Consider the following 9,698-nt stretch of genomic DNA (forward strand, 5'->3'; position numbering starts at 1 on the left):
ATATCAAGCCAGGGGTGATCCAACTCCTCCCTAAATTTCATGGGCTTGAGTCAGAGAATCCTTACTTACATTTAAAAGAATTTGACAAGATCATAGCTACCTTATACTTTCTTAACGTGTCTAATGACACGGTCAGGTTGAAACTCTTTCCCTTTTCTTTGAAAGAGAAAGCCAAGACGTGGTTACATTCACTACGTCCTCGATCAATTGGCAAATGGAATGACATGACAAGGGAGTTCATTAAGAAGTTTTTCCCATACCATAAGACGAACACCCTAAGAAAGTCGATCATGAACTTCGCCCAAAGGGAAGATGAAACATTCTTCCAATGTTGGGAGCGGTTCAAGGATCTTGTCAGTTCATGCCCACAACATGGTTTTGAAACGTGGCGCATCACGAACTTTTTCTATGATGGACTGACATCTCCCATGCGCCAATTAGTCGAGACGATATGTAATGGGGAGTTTATGAATAAAGGAGTCGATGAAGTGTGGGATTACTTTGATAAACTTGCTGAGAACACACAAACATGGGATATCTCCCCTAGACCTAGTACTACGTTTAGGCCGACTCACTCCAAGGAAAGGGGTGGAATGTATCTCCTAAGAGAAGACGATGATATTAATGCTAAGGTAGCTAATCTCACTAGGAAACTCGAGGCCATGAAATTTAAGAAGGATAAGGCTAAGGAAATTGTTTGTAGCATCTGTGGTTGCAACATTCATACTACTGAAAACTGTCTAACTATCTCTGCCTTTCAAGAGGTATTAAATGAGCAATCCAATGCTGTAAGCAATTACCAAAGACCTTTCAGTGGGCCCACCTCTAACACATACAATCCTGGCTGGAGAAATCATCCCAACTTCAGTTGGAGGAATGGACAAACCGCTACACCTCAAGGTTACCTAAATCAAAATCCAACTCAAGAGAAACCTCAAGAGGATTTGGTTCTGAAACATTTTCAAAAGCAAGAGTTTTTCAATCAGGGTATGCTACAGGCCTTCCAAGACCTTACAAAAGCAATACAAGGACTTAAGGCTGAAAATACGATTGGGAACAAGGGGAGCTTCCCAGCTCAACCTCTTCCCAATCCTAAACCGCAATATGAAGTTAGCGACCCAAGCTCTTCAAATCAAATGGAGCAAGCTAAATCCATCACCACTCTTAGGAGTGGAAAGATCATTGACAAAACCATTCTGGTTAGGGCTGAAAAGCCTAAGGACCCGGAAGTGGATAAAGAAGATTGATCTAGCCATGCCCCACCAGAGTTAGAATCGGAACCTCAAGGAAAGCCGGTTGCTCCATTTCCCCAACGGTTGGTTGCACCAAAATCGCTCTCTAACTCTCAGGATATTCTAGAGGTGTTGAAACAAGTGAAGGTCAACATTCCACTACTTGATGCCATGAAACAAATACCTTCATATGCCAAATTCCTGAAAGACTTATGTACGACCAAAAGACGGTAAAATATTCAAAAGAAAATCTTTCTGACTGAGAAAGTGAGTGCCATCCTAAAGCAAGATGTGCCGCAAAAATTCAAAGACCCCGGTAGCCCAACCATATCATGTGTAATTGGGGACCATCGAATTGATCACGTACTTCTTAACTTAGGAGCGAGCGTTAATCTTATCCCCTACTCGGTATATAAACAGTTGGGCTTAGGTGAATTAAAACCCACCTTAACCACACTACAACTTGCTGATCGCTCTGTTCGTATACCAAGGGGGATAATTGAGGATGTGTTAAAGATCATCCAACCACACAAATTCTTGGAAACCCTCTTAGCGGTGTTCGCACCCGTAGACAACTTGAGGATATATGTAATTATGTATGTTTTACATCCCAAATAGAACCATCTAACGTAAAAGAAGCTCTTGCTGATGAGAACTGGATTGTTGCAATACAAGAAGAACTCAACCAATTTGTAAGAAATGATGTTTGGTATCTCGTACCAAGACTTAAAGATAAACACATCATTGGAACAAAATGGATTTTCAAAAATAAGTCTGACGAGTGTGGAAATATAATTAGAAACAAGGCTAGACTAGTGGTACAAGGTTATACTCAAACTGAAGGGATTGATTTCGATGAAACTTTTGCACCAGTAGCACGTCTTGAATCTATCAGACTATTTATATCCATTGCATGTTTTAGAAAGATAAAGATCTATCAGATGGATGTGAAAAGTGCTTTTCTAAATGGCGATTTACGTGAAGAAGTCTATGTTGAACAGCCAATGGGTTTTGAAGATTCCAAAAATACTGATTATGTATATCGGCTTAAAAAGGCACTTTATGGATTAAAACAAGCACCTAGGGCTTGGTATGAGAAACTAATGAAATTTCTTTTAAGTCATAATTTTTAAATGGGATCTGTTGATAAAACTCTATTTGTTAAAAAACATAATGATCATATCTTAATGGTGCAGATTTATGTTAATGATATCATTTATGGATCAACTTGTGCTGACTTGACTACTGAGTTTGCAGATTTGATGAAATCACAGTTCGAAATGAGCATGGTTGGGGAATTGACTTATTTCCTTGGATTGCAAGTGAAGCAACAACCTGAAGGAATATTCATTTCTCAATCTAAGTATGCTTTGAATTTAATCAAGAGATTTGGATTTGAGAATGGCAAGAATTTCGATACTCCTATGAGTACTACCCTGAAACTCTCAAAAGACTCTAATGGTAAAAATGTTGACTCAAAACTTTATCGGAGTATGATTGGTAGTTTGTTATATTTAATTGCTATTACACCTAATATTTCACTAAGTGTTGGTATTTGTGCAAGATATCAATCTGATCCAAAAGAATCTCACTTGATTGCTGTCAAGCGAATTATTAGATATGTCGCAAGTACTGTAAATCTCGGTCTCTGGTATCCTCATGAGACTAGTGTCCAATTAGCTGGGTACTCGGATGCTGACTGGGCTGGTAATCTAGATGATAGAAAATCAACCAGTGGTGGTTGTTTTTACATTGGAAATTGTCTAGTTTCCTGGTTTAGTAAGAAACAAAATTCTATATCACTTTCAACAGCTGAAGCTGAGTGGTAATGCATGTACACAGCTTGTTTGGATGCAACGAATGCTAAGTGATTATGGAATTAAACAGGATTTTATGTTATTACATTGTGATAATTCCAGTGCGATAAATATTTCAAAAAATCCTATTCAGCATTCTCGTACTAAGCACATTGACATTAGATTTCATTATATAAGGGAATTAGTAGAAGAAAAAGTTATATCTCTAGAATATATTCCTACCGAAGATCAACGAGCTGACATTTTCACAAAACCTCTCGATAAAAGCAGGTTCAAAAAGATGAAATTCGATCTTGGCATGTGCATTTTAAAATGATTATTTATGCCTACTTGTATTATAGTATATATATTTGCTAGATTGAATTCTAATTTTTTGTATAATTTGCAAGAAATATGAATTTTTGGGCATTCTTCGACCAGTCGTGAGTATACTCGACCAGTCGTCCTACGACCGGTTGTAGATATCCACGACCAGTCATAGAACTCAGGAATCACTTAAATTTGGGGATTTTTGCTTTCTTCCTCATTTCGGTTTTCTTCTCTAAGGTGCCGTGCTTCGACTTGTCGAACCCATTTTTCAAGTTCTTCAAGGTTAGTGTTCCAAATCACATTTTTCTTGCAGATTTGTGTCTAGATTGCTTTCTTTTTAAGCTTTAAGCTTTTTATTTTGAATTTCATTGAGATTTGGGGTTTGGATTTTGAAAAATTTGTTTTAACTAAACCCACTTCTCAATCCTTTGCAACTTCTTATTTCCTTGATATCCTTGTTGCAAATGGCTTCTAGAGGTAGAAAAACTACTTCCCGTGGTCCTTCTTCTTCCTCCAGATCATCCGTTATCTCTAAGCGTCATCTTCTTATTCCCAATGATGATCCATCATATGTTAGGGACATTAGATTACGTAATGTTATTGTTGAACATCCTGTTGATGTTAATCATATTGCACCTTTTGACATCCTTCCTATGCTTGAAGCTGTAGGTTGGGTTAACTTATTACATTGGGGTGGGCCTGCATACCGATCCATTGCCCAATCCATGTTTACATGTATTAGTGCTTTCTCACAGGATAATTTAACTTTTAAAATATCTACTAGAGAAGGGCCTTTTGACGTTGATCGTCATTTAATTTCAGCCCTTATGGACATTCCTGTGAATGATGAGGGTATTCCTATCCATAACTTAACTGATAAACCCTCAATGGCTGAAAAACGCATGCTCACCAGAGACTTGTGCAACATGGATGTTCAATGGACACAAAAAGGGAATGCGCTTCCCGCAAGGTATTTGTTACCCAAATACAGGATTCTCCACAAAATCTTTGTGTCTAATCTGTATCCTCGTTCGGGTAATAAAACTGACTTGACTTCGTTTATGGTTCGTGTTATCCATGCTATTTCCAATGGTACTCAGATTTGTTTACCTTCCTTAATCTGTCATTTCATTCACGGGAGGAGGGTGCGGGAGCCCTTTTGGTTGCCCTCTTAGGTGCCATGTCCTATAGGAAGGAACAAGGGAACTCTCAGCCTTCTTGAATGCACACATGTTAGGGAGCTATATCGAAAAGTTTCTAAGTTATCAGAACTCGGGGACCTAATCATTCTACGTTCGCAACAATCATATAGTGAAGGGTAGTTATCAACAGATATGTGAAGTTATCTTTAGGTATTCCCAAGTTATGCTTTGATACCAACTTTTATCACGCCCCAAACTTGAGAACCAGGCTCACAAAATTCCTGATCACCGAAATCCTATGCCGACATCCTCCGTAGGACCCCACTCTCCGCTCGAAGCGCCCATACGCCAGATTCCGATCTTGGGGTCCTATAAGGAGGATTTCAGTATGATTTTTTTTATAAAGAAGCATAACCACAAGTATACCCAAATCACAAGAAAAACATCATCATCACGTATCCACTAATATAACATTAGATTACAGTGGTGAAAGGAAAATACATTATTAACAAAATCTTCAAAATGATCTGCCACAAACTCCTGTCTCAACGCTGCTGCGACCTAACATCTCCTGCATGCTACGGTCATGCATAAGCTTACTAGGAAGCTCAGAGGGTGTTACGTGTGTATACAATGCATGTGCCAAGCAAACAAATATCAAAGTAAGCAGAAATACTGGCAAGTCCATGAATGATGTCAGCCATACCAAAGTTATGCAATGTAATACATAGTAAGACAAATGTCATATGCTGAGGATGCAATGCAATATGCAAATCCTGACAAGTCCATAAATACAATTAGTCATATCCAGGCTATGTGATGCAAAAAAAATGACAAAGTTGGTGTGTGTGTAGTCAGGATAATAGTACATGGTATCGCAAGCTATGGGGTTCATCACAAGGGGCTTCTATCCAAACTAGTCCCATACTTGAATTTGGATAGCTAGATTCAATGTGGTAAACCCTTGATATCAGGTTAGTTGTGCACCTAACTGAAATCATGACCATTGCGAAGGTACACATAATGATTTAGCTGTGCACTACCAGCTAGAGTGGATAGTGAATGAATGAATAAATGAGTCAAATGTTGAACGTGCAACCCCACACTCAGTATGTCTACATTTCAGTACAGCTCATCTCTGAGATATCAGTGGGGTCTGGTACACTCTACACTGGCTACCACCTCACTAGCCGCATAATCAAGTGAGTGGAAAAGACCTCACTACCCACCTGACTAGTAGTCTGCCAATACCTACCCGGCTCATCGATAGCAGACACATTTACGAGTTGGTCAAACTTAGCCTAGCTTACAACCCCATACCCTCGGGCGGATAATGCCACACCCCCTTCCAATGAACTATGATCAGTGGGAGACACCGCCTACTGGTATTTGGCACTCAGGCGCTCATCTTATCCACCTGGTCTCAATGTTGGAGCATCCTCTAGTACCAAGAAGGTTTAGGGACTTTCACCCATGGACATACTAAATGCCCATATGCTAGAACCAAACATTTTTGGTATCCCATTTGGTTATCCACGACATGCCTATGGAGGCCACAACCCTGATGTTGTTAGGGCGCAAAGTGATCGTGTCACATAAAATGTGAGATGCATCAATCATATCATCCAGTCATGCATCAAACCTGCGTGTACCGACGATCATATGGGGCAACTCCGTCTCACAAGGAGTCCCCTAAATGTCTCAGCCTAATGATAAATGTTATGATCAATCATTCCTCACAACATGCATACAAATGATGCGTATGGGCATATATCATGATGTTATACTAAACATGTTCTCGGATATATAGCAGACAATAATAGACCGTAATCGGCCTTAATCGGCATATCACATACAAAGAGGAGTTAAACATCATGCCCCTTTTACATCTATAGGAGTCCAGGTGGATGTGTGAGGCTCGTATCCTAGACTGTACTATTCCGTAGACTCTCACGATCCTCCCTGTCAAATTTCGGCAAACCGCGACCTATAATCGGCATTTGCACGCAACCCTAAGTCACATTCCGATATTTGAGTCGACTCAACCCGAGACTTGTACCCTAGCAACCGCGTTGTCACCGTGGTTCTAATACCACGTCTCGCACGCCGATGCGATACCCAGGCCATGAGTTGTGGGTTCATGTTTATTTCGAGAAAACGTCGCGCAGTTGCAAAACCCAAGAGAATCTCTACCAAACATCAAATCAATCAATCAATGTACAAGTCAAGTACACATCCATCACTCACCCATCCCTCTCTCAACCAAAGTTAACTCTCAAGTCAAGTACACCCATCACTCACCCATTACACCCATCCCTCTCCCTTACAACCACTCTCTCTCTCTCTCTCTCTCTCTCTCTCTTCCCTACCATTTTTTTCCAAGCAACCCAAAGGAGAGAAACATCCAAGCATTCTAAGGAAGAAAGGAGAAGCTAGGTGTGGCCCACTTTCTACCCCCAAAACCCTCATCTCAACCTTTCAACGTTCATCATCTACCATTAAAGAAGAAGCCAAGGAGTTTAGCTTGCCATGAATCCAAGAAGAAGAGTAAATAGTGGGTGTGCATAGCACTAGATAGTGATTTTAATTTAGGGCCCACATGATTGGAGACCCATATTGATGTATGTATTGATGCATATGTTGGAGGGGCCCATAGTGGTGGGTCCCTCCATCATTCGTCTCTTTTTGATGTGTGGCCCACCTAATGATACACGTATGATGATCTAGACCATCCGATTGCGGGACTCACCTTGCTGCCTATCCGTTTAGATAGGCTTGAATGAAGGAAAAACATAAATATTAGTTTGATCCAAACTCCGGTGGGCCACTGCGTGGACCAACCTTGATGTGTGTGTGCTGGACGCACCATGATGTGTGTTCCACATCCACACGTCCATCCATTTTGTCCAGATCATAGGCCCACCTGATCTTGACTGTCCAGGCACAGGCGTCCAGTAATAACTGCTGCTGGACCGTATGAAAGGGAAAATAAAAATCAGCTTCATCCAGAGCTTTGGTGGGCCACACGTGTGGACCCACCTTTAATATATGTGTTGCATCCCTGCTGTCCATGTGGGACCCAGGGGATGTATGTGCCTTATATCCTAGACTTGAGGCCAATCACGTGTGGCATCCACACCATCCAGCAAGGATGGTGGGATCCACCGTGATCTAATTGTTTTATCCATGCTGCCCAGCAGTGTGGGCCCCACACGTGGAAACCATGTGACACTACCAAAAAAAGGACCAAAGGATACAAACTACGTATGCCTTTAGTTACAGATATAAACTGTACCTATATTGCTACCGATTAAATTCGTAGCTAAAAGCAACCCCTGCCCGTACTCTGAAAAGCCTTTTGCATGAGGTTATTGCATAAGGATGTTGGGTGGGGCCCAGTGTAATATTTGTGAGAAATCCAATCCGTCCATCCATTTTGTGAGATCATTTTAGGATGTGCGACCAAAAGTGAGGTGGATACAAAACTCAAGTGGGTCACACAAAAGGGAAAATTGGGGAAAGAAATTCCCATCGTTGAAACCTTCCTGAGCTCCACCTTGATATTTATATGCTATCTAAACCACTTATAAGAACATTCCCGATCAAGTGAAAACACCAAAATGATATCCCAATACAAAACTTTTATGCCCATAATAGTGCTTCAATGGTTGTCACTGAATGACCATTGTTTCCTCTTGTGTGGCCCACTTGAGTGTTGGATACACCTAAGTTTTTGGCGTATTGCCTAAAATGAGCTCACAAAACAGACTGACGGGGTGGATTTCTCAAAAACATCTCAATGGGCCCCACCCAGCATTCTTGCACAGGAACTTCCTGCTAAAAGCCTTTCACAGGAAATTAGCGTCCGTGAAAAAGAGATCCCGGTGGGAAATTTTCATTCTCGTGCACGGTTTCTTCCTCTCTCTCTCTCTAACATGCACCACATTTCTCTCTACCTGTATCACATACCACCTTCCTTCTTCCCCTCTCACACACGCCCTCTCTCTCTAAAGCTCGGGCTTAATCAGATTCACACAGGTGAAGTATTTCTCTCTCTCTCTCAATCTCTCTCAATATTAATGCCGATTTAGGAAATCGGGAGTTAGTTGTTTGCAGATTCTTGATTTGAATGTGGACCCCAAATTGGGTTTTTCTGATTTTACAAATTGGGGATTTATGGATTTTAGGATTTTGGGGATTTGAGGACTTTTGAAATTGAGGATTTTCTGATTTTACAAATTGGGGATTTGGGGATTTTAGGAATCGAGGATGTGAGGATTTTAGGAATTTGGGATTTTAGGATTAAAGAAAATAAGTTTTTAATATTAGGTTTGAAGGTTAAGCATTGCCTCCTTGATGTGGGCGTCTGACATAAATGGTTGGCCCCATTGTGGATATGGCATACTTCATCTGTTCAATTGTTGATTGGAGATGCAGTGGCTTAAGATTGGCAGCTAGAATTCTACCCACCTACATAATGTTGGCAACGAGTTGTGTTGACACATTGAAAATTTTAGGTTCAACACCATACTACAAATTTCATGCAACTCTTTAGAACATCTTACACCTGCACATCAGATGTTCGATTAAATTCCTTAAAGAATGTTTAGTAGTATTGCTTAATTTATGTGGTTTGCTAATTCCACACGCATACACATCCACTTGGGCACATGTATTGGGATGTGAGATCTGAGCTTGGCATCCAGTGATATTTTGGCATAAAAATCTGATTTGAGCTTGCCATCAATTGCAGAGTATGATGTTTAATATATATGCATTCAAAGCTTGTACATGAGGCATGCATTAACTCAAAATAAACTAATTAAAAAAGTGTAGTTTTTGGTTCACGGTGCATCTAAAATGCGACCTTACATTTGGACTATTTGATTTGAAGTTCTTGCATGCCACATGCAATGTCCAAGTATTTCCAAGTGAGTTTTTGGTTCATATTCATCCACATTCCAAGCCATAATCATATTCTGCCATATGCAGCCAAACACTATATGAATTGGGTTTCAAGAGAGAGCATGCTCATAATTTAGATTACATAATTTGTACATAGCCTGATCATGGTGAGACTTGCCTCTTGAGTTGTTCCAAAATGACCAAAATGCTGTAGATTTATTTTATATAATAAAAAACAAAGCCCAAAACAAACAGAATTACTAGTTATGGATTGAATAGGCTGGCAACTATCA

The 9,698-nt window shown here is 40.3% G+C and overlaps 1 non-coding gene across 1 annotated transcript; it reads right to left on the reverse strand.

The window, feature by feature from the left end:
* Positions 1–272: 272 nt before the first annotated feature.
* On the reverse strand, positions 273–379 carry LOC131247674 (small nucleolar RNA R71). Its single transcript, XR_009171948.1, has one exon. It is a non-coding gene; the product is annotated as a small nucleolar RNA R71 (small nucleolar RNA).
* Positions 380–9,698: the final 9,319 nt, after the last annotated feature.

Source organism: Magnolia sinica, chromosome 5 (genome assembly GCF_029962835.1).
Source record: "Magnolia sinica isolate HGM2019 chromosome 5, MsV1, whole genome shotgun sequence".
In the NCBI taxonomy this organism is placed as follows: Eukaryota; Viridiplantae; Streptophyta; class Magnoliopsida; order Magnoliales; family Magnoliaceae; genus Magnolia; species Magnolia sinica.